The 23042-nt window shown below is 45.7% G+C and overlaps 1 long non-coding RNA gene across 5 annotated transcripts in view; it reads left to right on the top strand.

The window, feature by feature from the left end:
* Positions 1 to 7829: 7829 nt before the first annotated feature.
* LOC309871311 overlaps positions 7830 to 23042 on the top strand; it is a 42214-nt gene continuing 27001 nt past the window's right edge. For all 5 annotated transcript variants that reach the window (XR_014315199.1, XR_014315200.1, XR_014315201.1 and 2 more), the window contains exon 1: positions 7830 to 8085. This is a non-coding gene — a long non-coding RNA (uncharacterized lncRNA). The remainder of the gene's footprint in view (positions 8086 to 23042) is intronic.

The following is a 23042-nucleotide window of genomic DNA, read 5'->3' as shown; positions in this document are numbered from 1 at the left end:
CTAGTCTACTGCCTTCCTTCTAGGCAGAAGGAGATTGTTTTGTTTTCCGGCTTTCTTGGCGGTATAAAATTTGTAAGGTATCTAAAGGTACAATGTGATGATTTGCTTTTCCCTGGTGAGTTAATGAACACATTCTTCACCTCATGAATTTATTTATTTTTGTGAGAACATCGAAGTTCTACTCTCAGCAAATTTTGGTCGTACAGTACAGTGTTATCAAAAGGCTTTTCCCTGGTGAGTTAATGAACACATTCTTCACCTCATGAATTTATTTATTTATTTTTGTGAGAACATCGAAGTTCTACTCTCAGCAAATTTTGGTCGTGCAGTACAGTGTTATCAAAGGTAGTCACTGTGTCATGCCTTAGAGCCTCAGACTTCATTCATCTGATACCTGAAAATTCTTTTTTTTTTTTAAGATTTTATTTATTTATTTGACAGATAGAGATTACAAGTAGGCAGAAACAGGCAGAAAGAGAGAGGGAAACAGGCTCCCTGCTGAGTAGAGAGCCCGATGCCGAACTCCATTCCAGGACCCTGAGATCATGACCTGAGCCGAAGGCAGAGGGTTAACCCACTGAGTCACCCAGGCGCCCCTGATAGCTGAAAATTCTTACCCTTTTACCAGCCTCTCCTTCTCTCTCCCACCTCCAATCTCTGCCAACTGTTTCTCTACCCTCCCTTTCTAGGTGTTCAATCTTTAAAAAAAATTTTTTTTTCGATCGCACGGGTAAGTGGTACCATGCTGTATTTGTCTTCTTTGCTTTATTTCACTTAATGTGATTTTCTCTAGGTGCATCCATGTTGATGCAAATGACGGAATTTCCTTCTTCTTTTTTTTTTTTAAGGCAGAATAATATTCTACTGTACATATAGGCCACATTTTCTTGATTCATTTATCCACTGACAGACACGTAGGTTGTTTCCATAACTTGACTATTGTGAATAATGCAGCAGTGAGCATAGGAGTGCAGACATCCCTTCAAGATAATAGTTTTATTTCCTTTAGATATATACCCAGAAGTGGGAATCATGTGGTAGTTATGTTTTTAATTTCTTAAGGAATCTCCATACTGTTTTCCATAGTGGTTGTTCCCCTGTATGTTCCCATCAACAGTAGTCAAGTGTTCCCTTTTCTTCACATCCCTGCTAGTATTTGTTATCTTTTTTTTTTTTCTGAGACTAGCCATTCTGACTGGTGTGAAATGCCATCTCACTGTGGTTTTGGTTTGGTTTTGCATTTCCTTGATGATGAATGATGTCAAGCACCTTTTCATGCACCTGTTGGCTATTTCCATGTCATCTTTGGAAAACCATCTATTCAGATCCTTCCCTCATTTTTAAATTGGGTTGGTTTTTTTGCTTTTGAGTTGTGTGAGTTCTTTATATACTTTGGATATGAACCTCTTATTGGATATGTGGTTTGCAAATATTTTCTCCTATGCTACAGGTTGCCTTTTCATATTGTTGATGGTTTTCTTTAGATATCCTATGTTCATGGATGGGAAGAATTAATACTGTTAAAATGTCCATGTGACCCAAAGCAATCTACGGAGTCAATGCAATATTTATCAACGTTCTGATGGCATTTTTCACAGAAATAGAAAAAACAATCCTAAAATTTGTATGAAATCACAAAAGCTTCTGAATACCCAAAGCAATCTTGAGGAAGAACAAAGTTGGAGGCCTCACACTTCTAGACTTCAAACTACATTTCAAATCCATAGTAATTAAAACCATGTGGAACAGGTATAAAAACAGGCATATAGGCCAGTGGAATAGAACAGAGTTCAGAAATAAACCTATGTATATATGACCAATTAATTTTCAACAAAGGAGCCAAGAATATACAATGGGGAAAGGATAGTTTTTTCAGTAAATAGTACGGGAAACCTGGACAGCCACATGCAAAAGAATGAAACTGGATCTGTATTTTTTGCTAAACACAAAACCCAACTCAAAATGGATTAAAACTTGAACGTAAGACTGTAACACCCCGAAGAAAACACTGGGGGTAAGCTCCTTGATATCAGTCTTGGCAATGACTTTTGGGGTTTGACACCAAAAACAAAGGCAACAAAGGCAAAAGTCAACAAGTGGAACTACATCAAACTAAAAAGCTTCTGCCCGGTACAGATGAGGAAACAGTGAGGCTCTAAGAGAGATAGGTTAAGTGACTTGCTCAAGGCCACCCCACTACACATATCCGTAATCTGGAGATCAGTCCTGGGAACAGTGCATGGCTGCTGTCCTCTGAAGGAGACCCAGGAGACACAGTGAGAAACGTGGAATAATAGAAGGTTGACAGCTCATTGCTTGTTCTCAATCTGAGGTCTGGGCTCAGCTGGCTTGCCCTGACTCCCTTTTACCTGGAAGAAAAATATTTCTACTTTCATACTAAGCCTTTTGTGTCCTAGACCTGTTCCTTTACTCCTTGCAGATTCCCATTTTTATTTCTGGGAAAAGTGGATTCCTCAACACACATTTACAGAGTACTTCTGTCGTAAAAGGCTTTGTGCTAGAACAGGGGCTACCCAATAAGCAAGGCAAGCCTGGATCCAGTCCTCAGTCTAGCAGAAGCAGAAAGGCTGCCTAAAATGATTAATCCTAGAATTAGTTAATTCTATAATTAATCCTGAGAATGCCTTGGATAATCAGCATTCACAACTTGGTCGGGCTCATGTTAGGTGGCCCCTACCTGCCCTGTTCTGGATCCTGAGCTGCTTTTCCCAGCCTCGGGATCTGTACTATTCTGTGCTGGTTTCCTGATGCCCACCTCGGGCCCCAGATAGTGATTTATGGGTATCTACGTGGATGACCCACACCACTGTGTTCTCCTGCTCGGCCTGAGCACCTGAATTTATCCCTGTGCTAGTTACTGGGGATGGGATGATGAACAAGTCAGACATGGCTCCTGTTTTTAGAAATGCCTGCTGGTTCCTGGCCTCTATTCTCTGGCCAGGGATATTAATGTCTTTCCTGTTCATTTGGAGTCGTTGAGCATTAGCTTTGGCTCTATTACACAGAATCTAGCTTACGTGTGTCTTCCCTTTGATCTCACATCCATCTCCACCCTAAACTTTGATGTTTGGGTTCATGGTAACTGTACATCTCCTTCCCTGATGACCAGACCCCCAGCCGTAGTCTCACCTCACGCAAGACAGCTTCCTGCCACCACGCCCACTAGCTTGGCCTACTTTCTTTCTTTTTTTTTCTTTCTTTCTTTTTTTTTTTTTTTAGATTTTATTTATTTATTTGACAGAGAGAGAGAGAGAGAGAGGATGAGAGAAGGAACACAAGCAGGGAGCAGGGAGCCTGACGTGGGGCTTGATCCCAGGATGCTGGGATCATGATCTGAGCCAAAGGCAGATGCTTATCAATTGAGCCACCCAAGCATCCCTACTTGGCCTACTTTCTAGTTCTGTCCCTTCTTGTACCACTTCTTCTGAGGCAACCCTGAGGCTGACCCATCATAATAGACCCTTGATATAAACTTAGGAATTAAATCAACTCCAGAGTGGTTCAGAAATTTCAAGAACCTCTAGAACAATCTAGAAGAGTTGGCTGTAGTTCGATAGTATGTTCTGTGTTGAGATGACCTCTTCTTATTCCAGGGCTTCTCTGTGCTCCAGAAGTTTAAAAGAAAGGAAAGAGAGTCTTGTGGGTGTGCATCAGGGGGAGATGAGAAACTCGTCATACAGAACTTGAGTCTCTAGAGAAAGTTGGAAGCCTCAAGCCCAGCCACCTGGGGGGCCTTGACACCTCCGGATATTGGTGGAATACAGGTGCTGCCTGTTACTGGCTGATCGGGGGAGTATTTTCTTCCCTCCAGGCTTCCTCAGAACAGGTCTGCCCACACAGAAAGCAGAAACAAAGCTGACCTGTGAGCTGCTTTGTTTTCTTTGAGTGCCTTTTTAGATTTTTGCATGGGCTGCTCCTCTGGATTACAAACCTTTGTTGGCATTCATGAACTTCCTTCATACCCACACAAGGTAGATGCAGACAATTGTGTGGGCACCAAAGCTAAGGCTCTTTGAGACAGATGACCAGACCCCTGCTGAGGGGCAGCCATTGGCAATTTTTTCTGTTATCTGGCTCGATTCAGTCACCGGGTTACTAACAAGCCTACTAACTATTCTAGTCCCTACTTAAAGTGAGCTTGGAACGTTTCCCAAATTCTGGTTCTCTTTTACTGATTTTGCCCCCAGAGTGAAAGAAATCTTTTCCCTTCTTTGTGAAACAGTGGTTGAGCCTTTATATCCTGATAGACAGCCTCCAAGATGACCTTCAGCGATCCCCATCTCCCAGTATGCACACTCATATGTAGTCCCCTCCCTTTGAAAGAGGACCAGACTTACTGACCTGTTCAAAGAATCAGATTCTCCCCTCTCCATCTCTTCTTTTTTCTCCTCTCTCTCTCGAATCATTTGGGGGCGGGGGTGGGAATTCTGCCTACTTGTGAGCCACTCTACAGAAAAGCCCATGTGGTGTGGTGAAGACCTGAGACCATCAGCCCAGCAGCCTGCGAGGAACTGAAGCCTGCCAGCTTCCTTTGAATGAGCTCAGAAGTGGGTCCTTCAGCCCCAGCTGACGGCTTTACTGCAGCATTTGGAGAGACCCTGAGCCAGGATCACTCAGCTAAACTGCTCCTGGCTTTCTGATTCCCAGAACTATAAGCAAAGACATGTTTGTTGTTTTAAGCTGCTAAGTTTTGGAGTAATTTGTTATGCAGCAAGAGAGAAATAACACGCATCCATCCCTGCATAGGAGCTCCAAAGACATGGCTCTCAGTCCGTGTCCTTCACCAGCAACTCCTTCAGAGCCTTCTTGCCGTCTGCCTCTGCCCCCACCAAGGCTGTTGCTCACCCATCAGCCACTTTTGTGCCACTTAAGAAGAGGGACCCATTCCTCAACGCTTTTCTCCCTTTGGCTGGAAAATTGTCATGAACGCCCACTCTGGGATGCCTGGGAAGGGAGCCGTACCTGGTGGGTGGGCTGTCTTTGTGCATCCTTACCCGTGGGGATCCTGCTGTGAATCCTCTTTCCAATGCCATCAGTGCTTGCCGTTTTGCATATCTGATGACCTTTCCTGAGTTCCCCTCTTCTTTGGTCTCTCCGTTTTACCTGACATGGTGAGCCGTTCCCTTATCCGTGCAACTTGTTACGTAGGATTGGAGGAGACAGGACAGGACAGAATAAGGATACAAGTGGTTGATTGCCAAAAAGATTCATTGGCTACTACAATAAACCCAAGCCCCACCACAGATGTTTCAGGAGCCAGTCCTCTCTGGTAATTCACCCCAGATGTTGCCTGGGGTCTTCCTGTTCTGGGAAGACCCGAGCAGAGTCATCCTCAGGGTCACTTCAGGTTCCAACTTCCGGTCTCCAGTGAGTTCCCAAGTTGTCTGCTCCGGCTTTGGGCGTCTCCCTTTATGGCTACCCTGGTGTGCCAACATGGAATTCATTCTCTGTTCCTCACTTCTTACTCAAACCTCCCTACTTTAAGAGTGTTTGAGGAGACAGAAGGAGTGCATCTTCCCTAAAGAGTTGCAAATGATGGACTGGCAGAACCCCCCTCTTCTTAGGAATTCTTGGGCCATTCTGCAGTCCTACTGGTCCTCCAGCTCTGTCCTCTCCCCGGGTACCAATCTAGTTCCACTTGATGTTCTCTTTTGTTCACTTGCCTCCCACTAACCTGTGCCTCTAGTCATACCTGCCACCTGAAGTTTTATAAAAGTACTTTCCTACAGAAAATGGGCCCCTCCCCCAACAAGCTGTGAGGAATTTTGTTCCCAGAAATAAAACTAAGCGCTTTTGTTTTGTTTTTCTTCATGTACACAGTGACCGCAGATGAATCAAGTGTTAAATTTCATCTTCCTAGACTGACTCAAAATCGAGTGAGCAGCTTTGAGACAGTGAGTAGATCTAGAGAGCAGATCCTCTTCTAGAATCTTCTTCCTCCTGGGACCATTTAGCCGCTCTTCCTCAGCATTCCCCACCCCCTCCCCGCAACATGCTGCAGGCACTTTTTACTCTGCATTTCTCAGTTTTCACATCAGCCCAGGAACCGCCTTCCAATTTGATGGATGGTCCATCGTACTTCAAGCAGACAGCCTTTGACTTGGAAAATAATTACGTGGAATGGGGGCCTGGGTTCTTCACACAGGCTGGGTCTTGCTGGACATCACACTTGCTTTGACCAGCTTTGAAATACCCAGTTTAGATGATCGACACCTGTGGCTTGCACTCAGAGACTCCTTTGTTATCAAAACAACTGGGCTAGAGTTTGTTGAACCCTCTCTCTCTGACATTGCTTCCCTCTGGAAGTCCTGATCCTGTTCCAAATTCTCTCCCACTTTCCTTTTGTGACATCAAATCTTTCCTTCTCTTCCTGCCTCTCAAGCCAACAGTCTCTCTTTAAAAAAAAAAAAAAAAAGTATGTATATACATATATATGTCCGCATACTGTCTCCCTAGCTACCAAGGGGTATGGGCCCTGCCCTTTGGGCGCCTTTTGGGCGCCAATTCTGACCAAGGTGATAGACTAGTTCAAATGTCTACTATTCTACTATAGGGTAAATTGTAATTCAATTACATGTGACCTAGCAGGACTGTGCAATCTCATTGGTCACCTGTGTGTGGCCAGGCCCAACCACATGGCCTTTGCTCTATAAAAGATATACTGTAAGGCAGGGCCCCGACCGGACGGTTTGACGGTCAGTTTGATTCTCGATGCTTGGCGCGAAATAAAGCTTTGCTTGACCTTCGCTTTGTATCAGTCTTGCTCCTTTAATCACAGACCCACTATTGGGGGACCTTTCAAAGACTATTGGGTAGGATTAGCCACAAGACCACCTCTGCTTCTGAGGACCTTCTGCACATGCTTGTATCAACTCATCCTGCTGGGATGGAATTATTTGATACATACTATCACTCCCACTCAGCTGAGAGCTCTTAAAGACAGAGAATCTTGTCTGTTTCACTTTATTTTTAAAGGTTTTATTTATTTATTTGACAGAGAGAGAGAGATCACAAGTAAGCAGAGAGGCAGGCAGAGAGAGAGGGGGAAGCAGGTTCACTGCTGAGTGGAGAGCCCAATGTGGGGCTCAATCCCAGGGCCCTGAGATCATGACCCCAGCCGAAGGCAGAGGCTTAACGCACTGAGCCACCCAGGCACCCCTTGTCTGCTTCATTTTTGCACTACAGTCTTTGGTATAGTGTTTGGCAAGGAGAAAGGGCTCAACAAGGGCTTGATGACTGCAGTTGTCAGTGGAAAAAATATAGGAGGAAGAAGGGGTTCAAGAAAGTGTTCTTCCACAGGGGGAAAGCTGCTTATGGGTAAATAATCCTGTTTTAGAAAAAATAACAGTAAATGTTAATGAATAATGTCATAAGTAAATAACGAAATAGTACATCATTGTGCCATTGGTGATAACCTTAAGAATTAGGACAGGGTTTTTTTCCCCCCTTAACAGAGGAAGGGGGGAAAAAGCCCAGTGTCTCTTTTACCCCCAGGGCATGAGCTTCCTGGGCTTTTTGCTTTGTAAATGAATGAAACCCTGAAGGCCCACTTCAGGGGAACTGCAGCTCTGGAGGGGATCGGAAGAGGAACTTCAGAGAAGGCCTTCCCCAGGTGAGGCTGCCCGCTGCCCTCCCCCAAGGTCTCCTCTGATTGTTGCTTGACCCAAAGCAGGACCTCAAGGACAAATTAGAGCCAGATCTTTGCTTGGGGTGAACAGTGTCTTGTACTGAACAAGGGCATAAAGCCGTTCATGTGTTTCCCTGTCCAGCTCCGACCTGGCCTCGGGAGGGATCACTGGTGTGGAACGGTGCGAGCCGGCTGTGTCTAAGTGGATGGTTCGAGCTGGCTGTGTCTCGCACCGAGTCCAAGCACTCGGCCCTCACGGGGCTCTCCGGAGCTGGTCCGGGGCTGGCAGCAGCGGCAGCATCACCTGGGAGCTGCTTGTTAGAAAGGCAAATTCTTAGCCTGCCTCCAGCCTCACTAATTCAAGTGGATCCCAGCGATCCGTGACTTAACCAGCTCTCCAGGTGGTTCCGAGAAGCACTGCTCTGGTGGGCGCCCAGGTGAGAGTTGAAAAGGGCAGCAACCCACGAGCTGGCCATGTCTCCGGGTTGCAGGGAGGCTGGGGAGGTGCATCCTGGCCTGTCTGCAGTGTTGGCTTGGATGGGGGGGCCGGGGGGGGGGTCCGTCTGACGCACGCTGATTCCTGGGAGCAGAAGGCCCTCCCCACGTGAAGGAGCTAGGGCCAGCTGGGGATAGCAGGTAAGGACACTGGCGGGGGCCCCCGAGGAGCAGGGCAGAGCGGCCAGTGAGGATGGCGCCAAGACCTAAGGAACCGGCCAGGCCCGAGGAGATCAGGTCTCTTGGCCAGCTCGCACTCGTGCTCCTGAGTATGGGCCAGACATTCTAGGCTGCCCGGCTGTCCGTGTTACTGTTTCCTGCCCCGTTCCCTGGCCACGTAGTTCAGAGCTGCCTTGCCCGGACCAACACTGCCAAGGAGCCATGCAAGTTCTCCATATTTCCCCGCTATGCCTGCCACCTCTTCTATTTCTCATCACCCGTCTGGGGCAAAGCAGGCTCGCACCTCCCTTGGGGGATGCGGCTGGATGTCTGGTCACTGTCACTGTCTACTTGATTGGGCTTTTGGGCTTTCATTTCCCAGCTCTGCCTTCCAGGGCTTTGTCGTTCTGGGGACAGGAGGATGAGTAGGCTGTCACCAGGACATGTGTTAGATGCGTCATGCTAAAATCAATAAATCATCTTAGGATGGGTTGTTGGTGAAAAACCATTGATTGTCCCAGGGCTGTGATTAAATCCCGTAACTCTGTTTGCTGTTGGGCAGCGAAAGCTCTGTCCTGTGTGCTTTACATGTCGATGCTAAAGAAGGCCTCTGACCGGCCACACAGTCACAACAGCACCCGTGTCTGCTGTACCTGCCAGGGGCTCTGGCTCGGGTGTGCTGGTCTGGGCGGCTTGCCGGGACCCCTGAGGTGGCTGTGGGCCCTGCAGAGGGGAGGGTGACTGACTTGTGGAGTTGGATTCTGAGGGAGGTGGTCAGAAACTTGCTGTGTCCACAAAAGTAAGTGCACTTGACAACTGAAGATGGTCCGCAGGACCCACGTGCAGGCCACACGAGGGGTAGGCAGGGAGCCACCGGGAAGCCCATCAGGTTTGGAGCTGGGAGTGGCAGGACCGGGCGTTGCAGCTAGGATGGAGGAAAAGATGGGGTGGTGCGGTGTGTGTGTGGGGGTGCTTCTCCAGGCCTGCAAACAAGAGCTGGGCCAGAACGAAAGGTGGTGACTGGCCGGCTTAAAGAGGGCTGGTGGAAACGTGGTTGTCTGCCGCAGCTGCCGCTGTGAGGCTCTGGGGCAGGTGGAGGGGCGGCTGCTTGCCTGCCAGGATTGGCCCGGCACGAGGAGAGGTGTCCAGGCCTGCAGGAGGCGGGACCGCCAGCACCTGAGCCCCGGTTCCACTGCTTGGCAACGTGTGGTGAGTTATCAGTTCGGTTCCCAAGGACGTCATGGATTTTCCAAGCTTTAATTACAAGCCTACCTGCCTCCAGTATGGCCCCACCTCTGCCCTCCCTGGGGGAGGTTTCTGGAGTGTTGTCTTCCCGAGCACAGCAGGTTGTAGAGGAAAGCACTTTGGAGTCAGGCCAAGCAGGCTCCACATCTTGGTTTTGCTGGAGGAAGGTGGGTGTTTCAAAGGAAATGCTCTTCATCTTCCTGAGCTTGTGTCTCCCCGTCTCTCCAAGGGGACCCATCCTGCCTTTCTCCCAAGCATCCCCGCAGTCACGAGCACAGAGGAGGGCGAGCCACGGAGCTTCTGAATTGACAGGAACTCCCTCTCATTCTCCGCCCTGTTCCCCACCCCCGGTCTGCACACATCCCAGAGTTCTCAGGCTCCGCTGTATTTTGAAAACACAAGTGCCTTGGATAAACACACACGAGTTCATTTACGTCAGCTTTGTTGTAAACAGGGACTTAGGGAAAAGAAGTTTGTCTATATTTCTTCTGCTTGGAAAGCCAGAGGCCATTTTCTTTTCCTTTTAGTAAGACCGACTCGATGCCAGATATCCTATCCTAGAGATCAGGTTCGGTCCTCTGGGGATGGAGTCACATAATACCACAATCCCAGGGAAGGCTGCGGTCTGGGCCTCCTCCATAACCTTGATCGTGGATGGGGAGCCTAGCTCTGGCCGCATCCTGGGGAGAACTGGGGTGGGGTGTGGGCTCAGGCCCTTGGGCCGGCCATCTGTCCTGTGCCACTATTTTGGAACAACCCAAGGTTTTATTCTCTTCAGTAAAAATGAATTTCTAAAATTCCTGCCTCTCAGCCTGGATGTGAATTTGGATGATCTCCTTTCAAACAGCCCTGCTGCATCCATGTTCCCTCTGCGTACCGCAACCCCCTCCCCAGCTGTGTTTGCTGCTATTACCAGAAAGGGGGAGGCCCCTTGGACCTCCAGCTGCAGGGCTGCCTGGCACTTCAGAGCATTACAGCTGGATTTAATCTTCTGGGAGTGAGGCCGCTGGAGGCGTCCCAGCGCCCTGGCGCCTGTGGGCGGGTGATCGGCTTGCCCCAACTATGCATCTGAGCTAAAGAGTCTTCAAAAGGAAGAATCATGTTACAGAGCTATACATGTTTCTAAGAGCTGTGTGTCAGGGGTATACGATGCGTGTTTGTCATCCTGGCTTAAACTCTCGAGAGCTGTTGGATCCCCAGTTTTCTGCTGCACAGACTGGTGTAATGTACATGGAGATTTTTGGAAGACCTAGGGAAAATCATGTTAGGAAAGAAAGGAGGCCCCTTCAAGGTAGGAACATTCTAGAGGAAGAAGAAAAGGGGAGGAGAGGAAGCAATAGAGAAAATGGGGAGGCAGTTAGGCACAGCTGAACAATTCTGCTCTATGTGCAAACAGTATGTTCCTACTGCATTCACATCACTGATTCTAGCCCCTGCAGTCATAACTACCCTTGCTCTCCTGTCAATAGCAAGGGGAAGTAGCTCTGGGTATATCCCTGAATGCAGCCAGGGAAGCATCTGCCCTTAGATTGGCTATGACTTTGGCCTTGACTTCATTTCTTTGGAACACCTGCTATAAGCCCTTCAGGACCTGGACTGGGCCACATCTTCTACCTTATTTCCAGGGTCTAGCGCAATGTCTGACCTGAGTTAGGTGCTTACTGAATATCTACTGAATGAGCAGGAACGAATAGTTAATACTGGGGGAAAAACCACTCCAGGGACTGAAAGATTGTAGGTCCAGACACAACTCACTGTACTCCTGCTCTTCAATTTTTCTTGAATGTTCGGCTGCTCTCTTTGAAGGTAGAGCAAGGAGTCTGGAGCCCCAGAATTTAGGTGGCTTTTACAGATGGGAAAAGACAAGGAAAGGGATTTCCCCCCTCCCCAGGGCCTCCAGAAGGAGTGTACTCCTGCTGACACACCCAAATAGGTTGTTCAAATACTGACTCTGATTTAGTAGGTCTGGGGTGGGGCCTGAGACTGCATTTCAACCCAGGTGATGGTCCTTAGGCCATACTTGGAGCAGCAGAGCTCTTGGTCTTTCCTACAAGCTAGCCAGTGGTCCTTTGATCTGACCTGGCCTTCCTCTGAGATTAGAAGGAATGCCTCCCACAGGGTCCTCCCTGGATGGTTGTTAAAGGCTGAAGCTGGCTTCACCAGAGGTGGAAGGTTATAGCTTGGAACTCAAGTAGGCTTTTGTTCCCAGCCTTGTCTGTAGCTGCTGAGCTCTGCTGTCCAGTGACCCAGGACCGCACAGAGAAAGCAGGCCTTTCGGCTCCTCCTGCAGACCCCCTGGGTCATCCCTGCCGCAGAGAGGTCTGTGCCCCACTGTCTCCACTAAGCACCCTGCGTGACCAAAGCCTACTAGACTCCAGCAAGGTGGTCACTAGGATTCCCATGGATATATGCGGTTAAGGGCCATTTCGTTTGGGATCTTTGCTGTGGTCTGGATCCTTTGATGTTCAAGGTTCTCTTTCTGGTTTGGACATGGGCCTGTTCACAATCCCCAGAAGCAGATAATTCTCTTCTGGAATCCAGTTTGGCTGTATACAACTTCCTTCATGTCTGCCTCCTCCAACATTACCACCACTGTTCCCTGCCACTTCTGCTGTGGCCTCTCCCCCAGCAGCCCCATGATCGCACCTCTGGCTTGCACTCCTCATGCCACAGTGGCTTTGCCAGTGCTCCCCCGTCCACCTATGGGGCAGGCACTGTTCTCTCCAGCTAGAAGTATAAGGCTAAGTTTTAGATCTGAGGTCTCCTATTAGGGGGCAAAGCTGGGACTCCATGTCCTCTGATTCTGGAGCAACTGTCACCTGCTATTACTGTCTCCTCCAAGGGGTCCCACATCCGTCTTCTACTTCATCAATAGACCTGTGGCTTTTATCCTGGCAGGGAGAAGTGTAGATTTGTCCTAATCTGGGCCCAGTGCTTCTGGAGAGGCTGGAGAAGCAACTTCAATCTTCCCGGGTCCGGTGGCCATCCCACTGGGTTTATGGCTAGGCTCCTGTGCAAAGCAGCAGGTCTCTTGAGCTAATTCAGTGGGGTGGCTGGGGGACATGGTCAGCAATGTCACTATCCGTTCATAACTTAAGTTTGTAAAGTTAACCTTTGGAAGACCTTTGTGTCTTAAAAAAAAAACCAACAAAAAAATCCCCTAAAAACAAAACAACCCAAAACTTTACCCCACCCCTGTCCTGAGCCTGTGATGTGAGCAGAAAGACTGAGTCATAAAGTACTGGTGATAAATGAGCTTTCATTGCCACTGTTACGGCAATGAAAACTTTCAAAGAGCCCAGAATACTTTATTTCATTTCCATCCTCTTCATGCCTCCTTTTAAGGTAGGCAGGGCAGGTATTATTCCCATTTTATAGATGGGAGCTGAGGCTCAAAGAGGTTAAGGACTTCCTTAAGGTCACAGATGCAGGTCTCAAGCACAAATTGCTCCCAGTTCTGGTGCTCTCTTGGTCCTGTGCATGTGCTATAGCAGTCCCCTGACTTGGACACAGTGTCACCATCCAGCAGAGACTTCGCATGGGACGTGCTGTCCACGCCCTAGTGGATTTATTACCAGCAACTGTCCTTCCTTATGTTATGACCCAAAAAGACAACGCTTCAGAAAAACACCTGAAAGTTAACGACAATGCACTCTGATTGCTGAGTTGGCATCTGAGTGAGAACAGGACATGCCCTCAGGGGAGGGGCAGGAATACTTCTAGATGAAAGGGTACAGGTACTGGGAACCAGAAGGTCCAAGGTCATGCCCAGAGATAGCTGATGTGGGGAGCAACAGGCAAGGGTGTGCCACTTGGCAGGCTGGGCCCAGGTCTGCAAGAGCCAGCGGCACAAGACCGGTTACGTCTCATGTCTAGGTTTTAAGAACCCAGGCCCAGAATTCTGGAGGAAGCACGTCAAGGACACATGGCTGGCAACAGAGTCTGGATGGAAAAAAAAAGGTGCCTAGGCAAGAGACCAAGAACACCAAGAATAGAGGCTGACACTTACTAGGGTTGCATAAAGCAGAGGCTGTTTTTAGACTTCCTGTTCAAGATGGAACTAGGTTTAAGTGTTTAGATTGGTCTGAATCCATGCAGGAAAGGCAAACAAGCTGGTGGACTGCACTGGGAGAACCAAGGAGGTGAACAGCAAGGACGTCCCAATAGACCATTTTGGTAGAGCGGTGTTTTCCAAGCTGACCTTCTGCAGAATGCTATTCCATATGATGCTTTTCAGCATGTGTCAAGAAGGAAGGGTCTATACCCAATAAAGACGGGAAAGACTGGATCAAATGAAGTTAAACAGGTTCCCCTTATTACAGGAGTTCTCAGCACCTTTCATATGCAAATACTCCGTGTGAATTTCTAGGTGATAGCGTTGAAAGCAGTTGTCCAGGCATTTTTGACCCCCCCCCTTTTTTTTTTTTACCTTGGCACACCTGTTACATGTCCTGGAACACAGTTTGGGGAAACTTAACTTGGCCAGTGGCCATACCTGAAACACTTTCTGCTTTTCACCCTGGGACCCTAGCCCTTTCCCTCTTCCTGAGTGTGTTGTAAGGAGTGGTTAGGATTAGGAACCTAATCCTAACAGGAACCTAATCCAAAAACAGCATTGTGATTTTTAAGATTAGCCCACCCCTTGGTCTCTAACTTGGCATGTTTTCTTCTGGGACATTTCCCCCTCCTATACATTTTTAAAGCTTGGGGATCACAGTCTGCTACATTTTCGACTAGTGTTTGGTGTCTATACACTGGGGTTGGTAGCCAGTTCTGGCTAATGTGCTAAACTATACTGAAATCAGAATAAAACATCAACAAAGCCCAGGCACCCCAACCTATTTCTGATTACTGAGATAGAAGCTGCCCATATGATTCACCCCAATGAGCAGGAACCAGCAGGAAAGAGCAGAGTAGGGGGCAGCCAGACCCTGTGGTTCCTTTGGATCAGTATTTGTCCTATGTGTGACCATAGCCATCTGGCCTGGACCTGGTAGTACTCCCTAATTTTTCTCTCTGGAAGCTGTTCCCGTCCTGGCTCTCCCACTCTGGGCTTAGCCCTTCTGTATTTGGAAGGTCCTAAATGGTCACTGGCCTGCTCTATTTTCTTTTAAGGTGGGCAGGGCAGGTATTATTCCCATTCTAGATGGGAATAATTTTCTCCAACTCAGACATGTCTCAGAATTAACTGAAGGGCTTTTAAAAACACACCTGGGGGTTCCCACCCCCAGGATTTCTGATTGAATAGGTCTGAGATGGAACCTGAGAATTGTCCTTTTATTAAACTCTCATGTGATTAAGTTCTCTACCTGATGCTGGGCTGTGGTGAGCCCACAGGCATCGGGCTATCTAATTTCAGGTAATTCTTGCATGAAGACCTCTTAATAGGGCTCTTAAAGTAGAACTTCAGACAAATTGGTCTTCTGAATTGAGGCTAACTGAATAAATACAAAATGGACATAATTAGGTAAATTAAATACTTGAACACCTCATTTTCATTTCCACTTGCCACAGAAAACTATGGTATGAATATTCTTTTTTAAAATGGGGAAACTAGACTCAATAAGATCAGATGTCTTATCCAAGTGTTATGGGGTTAATAAGTAGCAGAACTAGAATCTGAGGTCTGTCTGACTTTAAAACTTGTGCCCTTCAAAATAACACTAACAACAAGTGTTGGTAAGAATGTGGGGGGAAAAAAAAATAAGGAGCCCTCCTACATGGCTAATGGGTGTACAAAATGGTACCACCACTTTGGAAAGAAGCTTGATAGTTTCTCCTAAAGTTCAACGTACACTTATCATGGGACCTAGCAATCTTATTCCTAAGTATTTATCCAACACAAGGGAATCGTATACAATAAGACTTAGACACAGTGTTGATAGCTGTTTTGTTCACTATGGTCCCAAACTGGAGACTACTGAAATGTCCAGTGGGTGAATGTGATACATCGTGATATATCCATATAATGAAATTCTGCTCAGCAATGAAAAAGAACACCATGAAAAAGAATCGTAACCTGGATGGATATTAAAAACAACAACAATGACAACAAAAACCACAACCCTAAAGAAGCCAGCCAGACATCAAAGAGCAAAGTGTTCTATGACTCCATTTATATGACCTCTGGAAAAGGCAAAACAAATCTGTAATGGTACCTGTGCAGGAGTTCGGGTATGAAACTTTTTTCATCTCTGTTTTAGAGCTGAGAAAATGAGGCTTGGAAGGTAAAAGGATTAGACTGGACTGTTCAGGATTACAGAGTCAGGAAGTCACCCTTCTCTTCTCCATCCAGGCTATCCTGCTTCACCTCGCTCGTCTTGCTGGCTCTCTCCTCTCCTTAGGAGAAAGGGTCCACACTCCGTATAAGCCTGGGCTTACTGCATCCGTCTGCAACCAACTCCGTACCCTGTAAGGTTGGCCTCCCTGGACATTCCTCTTACATCTTTGTTCTCACTTTATTTTCTTTCTTTCTTTCTCTAACTTCCGAATGCTCCTGCTTGCTCGCCTCAAACCCTCTCTCCCGTGCTTCCTTCTATTTTCAATATTGCCTGTACCAACCTCTCACTGCTTGGGTGGAAACTCTCTGTCTTGCTTTCTTTGGTGAGAAAACTTCATTATTTACCCCTCCCAACGTTGATGCATTTAGGATGACCAGATACCCAGTTGAATTTGAGTTTTAGATAGACAGTGATTTTTTAAAAATATAAATATGTCCCAAATATTGCATAGGACATACTTACACCATAACATTTGTTGCTATTCTGAAATTCAAATGTAACTGATGGTCTTGTAGGTTATCTCCCAACTTTAGCCCCTCCTGACATTCCACCAATTTTTTTTAGAGAGGGACTGTTTTTTTTTTTTTTCTTAAGATTTTATCTATTTATTTGAGAGAGAGAGAAAGAAATCACAAGTAGGTAGAGAGAGAGGAGGAAGCAGGCTCCCTGTTGAGCAGAGACCCCGATGCGGGGCTCGATTCCAGGAAGATTCCAGGACCCTGTGATCATGACCTGAGCCAAAGGCAGAGAGGCTTTAACCCACTGAGCCACCCAGGCGCCCGATGGGAGGGACTGTTTTGAGAGCACTTTAAAAAAGACTGTCTTTCTGGAATACAAAGCCAGACTGACCCTTGAGGGTTTCTCCACCCGTGTATTTACCACTCCTGCTCCTTTTGCCTAAGCTTCTATCCCAAAGTGTCTCCTCCTGGTTTCCCTGGCTCTGCCCTGTCTTTCCTCTAGCTCTGGTCACCTTGCCTGTCTCCAGATTACACACTCACTCCTCTTGTCCTGTTGCCTGATGCTGCTTTTCCAGCCTTATCCCCATGTCTCTGTTCAGCTCCAACTTGCCTTTGCTCTGGGTACATCCCCTGCCCAATCTGGCCATGCCAGGGTAAACGTGTCAAGGCCTCAGTGCATTCCAGAGCCCTCCTGGGTCACAGCAGAAACAATGACTTGGAGTCTTCACTCCTCTATCCATCTCTACCCTGTTATGTGTGAGTTACACAAAGTAGATTCAAGCTCCTTGCCAGCTTTGACAGGGGGTAGATATCTGAGCCACTGTGCTGTTTTTTAATCACTGCTAAATAAAAAGATTTAGAAATCTAGCCTCAGTTGACAAAGGGCAAAAAGGGCAAAAAACTACATTTAGTTTATATTAATAAGGTGCTCCCTCCAGGAAAGAAAAAAGGAAATCTTATGTTAAGCTCCCTGGTGAGCTATTTTACAGTTCTCCCTTTGAGATTTTGAAGGCACGACACATACACAAACCACTTTGTCTATACAAAACTAGATGAGAAGCTGTCTGTGACAATGGTTGGTTTATAGTTACAGCATTTTGGGGGCACCTGGGTGGCTCAGTGGGTTAAGCCGCTGCCTTCGGCTCAGGTCATGATCTCAGGGTCCTGGGATCGAGTCCCACATCAGGCTCTCTGCTCAGCAGGGAGCCTGCTTCCTCCCCTCTCTCTCTCTTTGCCTGCCTCTCTGCCTACTTGTGATCTCTCTCTCTGTCAAATAAATAAATAAAATCTTAAAAAAAAAAAAACATTTATAGTTACAGCATTTCCCCCCCTGGATTTGTTGAGGTAATACCGACAAAATTGTAAAAATATTTAAAGCCTACCATGGGATGATTTGCTATTCACATACATTGTGAAAGGATCCCCCCCCCCCACCCGCATCAAGTTAACTAACACATCTATCACTTCACATTTTTATCATTTTTGGTGAGAACATTTAAGTCATAACCTCTTAGCAAATTTCAATTACCCAGTACAGTGTTACCAACTACAGTCACTATGTTATGCATTAAATCCTCAGACCTTATTCATCTTCTGGCTGAAACGTTTTACCTTTTTACCAACGTCTCTATTTTTCCCACCTCCAGCCCCAGGCAATCACTTTTCTACTTTCAATGAATTTGACCTGTAAAAAAAAAAACTTTTTTATTTAAATTCTACGTAGAAGTGATGCCCATGTAGTATTTGTTATTCTTTTGTCTTACTTCACATAGGATAATGCCATGTGGCTTCAACCATATTGTTGCAAATGACGGGATTTCCTTCCTTTTTAAGGCTGAATAATATTCGAGTGTGTGTGTGTGTGTGTGTGTGCACGCTTGCACACATGTGTGTGTGCATCTCATTTTCTTGGTCCATTAATCTGCCAATTTAAATTTTTTAAAGATTTTTGTTTTTGTTTTTGTTTTTTTGAGAGACAACGGGAGAATGTGAGTTGGGGGGGAGGGGCAGAGGGAGAAGCAGATTATCCCCTTGATCAGGGAGTCCAGTGCAGGGCTTAATCCCAGCACTCTGGGTTCGGGACCTGAGCCCAAGGCAGACATTTAACTGACTGAGCCACCTAAGCCCCCTGGCCCTTAACTTTGTTTTCTTTATACCCAGTTTGAGGATTTTTATCATGAAAAAATGATGAATTTTGTTAAATTCTTTTTCTTTATCCATTGAGATGATCATAGGCTTTTTAATCCTTCATTTTTTTAAAAAAGATTTTATTTATTTATTTGACAGACAGAGATCACAAGTAGGCAGAGAGGCAGGTAGAGAGAGAGGAAGAAGCAGGCTCCCCGCTGAGCAGAGAGCCCGATGCAGGACTCGATCCCAGGACCCCGAGATCCCGACCCGAGCCGAAGGCAGCGGCTTAACCCACTGAGCCACCCAGGCGCCCTTACCTTCATTTTGTTAATGTGATCCTTAATTGATTTTCAGGAGTTGAAACATCCTTACATTTTGGAATGAATCCCACTTGTTCATGGTGTTGGATCCTTTTAATGTACTGTTGAATTCAGTTTGCTAGTATTTGGTTAAGGATTTTTAGATCGCATCAGAGATATGGACTTGTACTTTTTTTTTTCTCTTGTATTGTCCTTCAGCTTTGGCATCAGGGTGATGTTGGCTTTATCAAATGAGTTTGGAGGCATCCCCTCCCATTCCCTCCCTTCTATTTTTTTGGAAGAGTTTGAGAAGTTTTCGTATACTTTAAATATTTGATAGATTTCAATAGCAAAGCCATCTGATCCTGGACTTTTCTTTGTTGAGAGGTTTTTGATCACTGATTCAGTCCCCTGACTAGTAATGGGTCTGTTCAGATTTTCTATTTCTTCATGATTCACTCTTGGTAGGTTGTATTTTTCTAGGACTTTATCTGTTGGGTTTTTTTTTTTTCCTCCTAGGTTGTCCAATTTGTTGGCTCACCCAGGTATCGACCCCCACCCACACACATACTTTTTTGAAAGTTTGTATTATGCCACTTAGCTTTTATGAGAGACCTACATTAGTACATTTTTTGTTAAATGATAGAAATCTGAAGAGGATCTTCACTTTTACAATAAAAGGCAGAAAGCAAAAATAGCATTCAGTGTTTGTTTAGTAGCAAGCCATTCTAGAGACCGCATGTACCTCGAGAAGTGAGAGTGGCACTGCCAAGCTCCTTCCCTGGGAACTACACTCAGCATCACAGCATTAAGCTGTCAAAACCTTGAATTGTGTTCCTGAGCATCTGTGCTTCATTTCGATTGATTTTGTGCATCCAATAACAAGATGTGTTCTAAGGTATGAGAAAAGCTTGAGATGTTCTTTTTGGGGTCTGGGAATGCTCAGGTTTTTTTTCTCCAAGTAAATTAATGGTAATTTAATTTTTTTCCATATAAATTGATGACAATCCTTTGCTTTATATCATTTTGGTATATGAAAGTTTTCATCAGAACACTCTGCTTTTGGATAGCAGAGGAAACCTATCCTGATTCATAATAGTATCTCATGATTCTTTGTATTTCTGTGGTATGGCTATAGCATTTTAGAGGGGACAAACCATGGGTATTTTGGGTACTTTTTAAGGGTAAAGGTGGTATCCATCAGTCAGTCCATCTTTATAGCACCATTGCCTTGTAAATACAGCAGTAAAAATGAAAGCAAAACAAAACTATCTTCTTGGAGACATTAGGGAAGACACACAAAGCAATAGTGAATAAGACAATATCATATGCACTAAAATTAAGCTGTTCATCAGAAGTCAAGGATATTAAGCAGATTCAGAGGTTGGAAAGGGAGCAGTCTTCCTGTCAGAAGTTGGAGAAGGAGTCAAGAAGGTGCTCCCTGAAGTTGCTTCTGGATAGCTAAGAAAGTGTTGCATTTCGGTGAATGGAGGATCTGTCCTCCTCCTGCCTTCCAGAGGTCCCTTCCCAGGCTTGGAGGTACTCAGAAGGAGGCTAGCGTAGGCAATAATTCTGCCATTGTTTTTTGGCTTGGGGCTCCACTGGAAGGTTTCTTGGCAGGAGGCTGGGGAGGGAGAAGGTAGTGGCAAAGTAGCTCATCCTTCTGAGGGGACTGCCCTTTCAGCCCAGTGTGAAGAAGTTTCCAGCGAACTCTGCCTTTCAGTTCCTTGGCACAGATAACAAGGAACACAAAGGCAGCATCTGATGGGTGGGGACTCAAGCTAAATGACATTTAGAGCCCAATAAAGGAATAAACTTGGGTGTGACCAAGTTTGCTTTGGGTGTGAGATTACTGGAGCAATGTGCTGTGTGGTCCCCTGGGTCTCCATTGTAGAAGCCACAACACACCACACCATTCCTTCAGCCTGTGGGTGGGTTTGTGATTCAGCGTAGAGTGAGAAAAGGAGAAGTGTGGTCTAGGGAAACAGCACAAATTGGTTTTTTAAATCTACTCTATTGAGGTATATCATATGAGATACAATGAATTCATTTTCAATATATAATTTAATGAGTTTTGATATATGTCACCCCACCATAATCAAGATATAAAACAACCCTATCATTCAAAAGTTCTTTGCTCTCATGGTTTTTTGTACTCAGTATCCCTTTCCCAGCCCAGAGAACCTGTTGTTACTGTAGATGTGTTTTACCTTTCCTTGAATTTCATATAATGGAATGACAGAGCATGTATTCTTTGATATTTGGCTTCTTCTTTTTTTTTTTTTTTTTTTTTAAGATTTGACTTGTCAGAGTGGGGAGAGAGAACACTAGCAGGGGGAAGGGTAGAGGGAAAAGCAGGCTCCCCACTGAGCAAGGAACCCTATGTGGGACTTGATCTCAGGACCCTGAGATCAAGACCTGAGCCAAAGGCAGATGCTTAAATGACTGAGCCACTCAGGTGTCCCGATTCTTTTTTTTTTTTTTTTTAAGATTTTATTTATTTATTTGATAGAGATCACAAGTAGGCAGAGAGGTAGGCAGAGAGAAAGGGGGAAGCAGGCTCCCCACTGAGCAGAGAGCCTGATACAGGGCTCAATCCCAGGACCCTGAGATCATGACCTGAGCTGAAGGCAGAGGCTTAACCCACTGGGCCACCAGGTGCCCAGGTGTCCCAATTCTTTAATGTTTTTGCGATCTGTCCATATTATTGTGAGGCTCAGTAGTTCGTTTTGCTTCATTGTGGAGTGGTATTCCATTGTATGGGTATACTGGCATTTTTATCCTATTCATCTGTTGTTGGACAGTTTGGTAGTTTCCAGAGTTGGGCTATTATGGCCAATTACTGCACAACTCTATGTAGATGTAGGTTTCCTTTTGAGGGGGCAAGTGCAGGAATATATTACTGGATCATACGATAAGGGTACACTTAACTGAGGAAAAACTGCCAGGCTGTTTTCCGGTGGGTTTAGATGTCCATCAATATCAGACGGCTATTCCTCGCCAACCCTGGTAACCACCAGGTTAGTCTTTCTAACTTCAAGAGCACAGGTTTCGAAGTCAAACAGATGTCAAATCCCAGTTCTGCTACTTGCTAACCCCATAATCTTGGATAAGACTTCTGATCTTCTACAGTCCAGCCTTGGGATTATTATTATTTTTTTTAATGAGACTAATAAAACCACCTTCATGATGATATGAAGATCAAAATGTTAAAAGGTAAAGCACTTGGCCTTGACTACATGATGGTGGTAAAACATGGGAATGAGGTAAAAGAGAGGGATCAAAGTTTGGTTGGGGGGTGCAAAAAATAGACGGTTTTAATAATAAGTTTAAGGTTGGAAACGGCATGAGCATGGAGATTCAAGTTGAAACTTGAGAGTTGAGATAACAGTCAGGAATGTGAAGTTGGAAACCTAATAACTTGCTGATACATTCTGTCTCAAACCAATCACACAGTTATTTCATAAAACCAATAATGTACTTCTTTTTAATGTTTAATATGTGCCTGAATTATTTGGGGGTGGCGATGAGGCAGCAGGATGATGATACAGAAAAAAAAAAAGTATGGCTGGAGAGTCTGTTGAAATGTAAATTGCTGACTGTACGCAGCTCTAGAAATTCTGATTCTGAAGAGGAGGGTGGGGCCCAGTAATTTGCTTTTTTTTTTTTAAACAAGCTTTCCAGGTGATTCTGATGTTCATGGAGCTTAGACTGTATTTGAGCATATCCTCAAGTATGCTGTGGGAGGTGTCTAATCCTACCTCATTTCTACGTAAAAGCAATCCTTCCCTACTACCTATAAGATACTGTCAGGTGCATCTTGGATGAAGTCCAACTTCTTAGCGTGGCTTCCAGGCTTCTTCACAATGTCCAGACTTGAGCTCTAAGACGGCTAACAGTAGGAGACTCCATTTCTTACCAAGGAAATAATTTAAAAATCTCCCATTCTCTTTCAAGAAAACACTGTACAATGTTAATGTTGGAGAGTTTACTCTAGTTCCATAAGGGAAACCAATTTCTCCTTTTGTTTGCCTTTTTTTTGTGGGGGAGAGTGGTGGGGAGCTTGAACTTACAACCCTGAGATCAAGACCTGGACTGAGATCAAGAGTCGGATGCTTAACCGACTGAGCGACTGCAGTGTGCCCATCTTCTGTTCCTTCTGATCAGTTCTGGATATCTCCGTGTTCCCCAAACATCTCACCACTTATCCTGCAATTCTGCCCCCTCACTTTCTCCCTCCCGCTGAAATTTCACCCTTCTTTTCCAAGCTTGCTCAAAGGTCCCATTGCCTCTGATCTTCCTGAATTTCTCCTTATTTGGTCTGGTA

This window comes from Mustela nivalis (assembly GCF_964662115.1).
Source record: "Mustela nivalis genome assembly, chromosome: 8".
Classification (NCBI taxonomy): domain Eukaryota; kingdom Metazoa; phylum Chordata; class Mammalia; order Carnivora; family Mustelidae; genus Mustela; species Mustela nivalis.
Note: the sequence above shows the minus strand (reverse complement) of the source record. Positions and strands in the feature narration are given on the sequence as shown.